The sequence below is a fragment of the Apis dorsata genome, unplaced genomic scaffold, assembly GCF_000469605.1.
Source record: "Apis dorsata unplaced genomic scaffold, Apis dorsata 1.3 scaffold_779, whole genome shotgun sequence".
NCBI lineage: Eukaryota > Metazoa > Arthropoda > Insecta > Hymenoptera > Apidae > Apis > Apis dorsata.
Window position 1 is genome coordinate 165061 of NW_006263926.1, and position 498 is coordinate 165558.

The 498-nt window shown below is 25.5% G+C and overlaps 1 non-coding gene across 1 annotated transcript; it reads left to right on the plus strand.

The window, feature by feature from the left end:
- Positions 1 to 435: 435 nt before the first annotated feature.
- Positions 436 to 498, plus strand: Trnaa-ugc. Its single transcript has one exon. It is a non-coding gene; the product is annotated as a tRNA-Ala (tRNA).

Below are 498 nucleotides of genomic sequence, written 5' to 3' on the forward strand. Positions count from 1 at the left end.
CACGAAATTATTTTATATCCTTACAGGTGAAATGTGACCTTGAAATTAAACATTATTACGAATAAAAAACCATTAGTGTGTCAAAATCAAGAATTGATTTGACTTAAAATTATTCGTACGTAATAATTAAACCTAATTGATATATAAATCATTTTTTTTAATTAAATTAATATAAACAATTAGATAATTCAATTCTTTAACAAATATTAATTAAAAATGATCGATATATCGGTCCAGGACAAATGTCACGATTAATCAATTTAACGAAATTTAAAATCAACTTTCTCCAAAATCGATAAAAAAAGTTCTAATATTTATATTAAATTTCAACTGTATATGCACAGAATCGAATTTTAAATAAAATAAATAATATTTAAAAAATCAATAAAAATTATAATAAACTCCTCTTTCATTTGTACGAAAATTCTTAACATCGGGGATGTAGCTCAGTGGTAGAGCGTTCGCTTTGCATGTGAAAGGCCCCGGGTTCGATCCCCG